The sequence below is a fragment of the Myotis davidii genome, unplaced genomic scaffold, assembly GCF_000327345.1.
Source record: "Myotis davidii unplaced genomic scaffold, ASM32734v1 scaffold326, whole genome shotgun sequence".
Taxonomy (NCBI): domain Eukaryota; kingdom Metazoa; phylum Chordata; class Mammalia; order Chiroptera; family Vespertilionidae; genus Myotis; species Myotis davidii.
In genome coordinates, this window is record NW_006296626.1 from 679,641 (window position 1) to 679,974 (window position 334).

The following is a 334-nucleotide window of genomic DNA, read 5'->3' on the forward strand; positions in this document are numbered from 1 at the left end:
GGCTCTTAGCGTCCGCTTGGCCTCAGGGCTGCCTCCTCCTGCCACTCGCAGGCGTCAGTCTTAGACCTGGAAGTTTCGGTTGTGTGCTTTTCTCAGCGACTTGAGATAGTATTCATCTTTGGATTTTTTCCCTCCCAACCCCTTAAAACAATGAAGCCCTTTCTTGGCTGACGGGCCAGTGTGGCCGTGGCCCGGTTTGCTGACCCGAGCGCTGGGCACCGTGAGGGCTGGGCCAGGAGCTGAGGGGTGTTGCTGCCCTGGTGCCTCTACTTCTCCGCAGGCAGCTGGGGCCGGGGGGCGGGAGGAGCAGGGTGGGCCTGGTCCGCTCAGCTCG

The 334-nt window shown here is 62.3% G+C and overlaps 1 protein-coding gene across 1 annotated transcript in view; it reads left to right on the plus strand.

The window, feature by feature from the left end:
* EPN1 (epsin 1) overlaps nt 1-334 on the plus strand; it is a 9,873-nt gene that overhangs the window by 4,745 nt on the left and 4,794 nt on the right. The window lies entirely within an intron of this gene.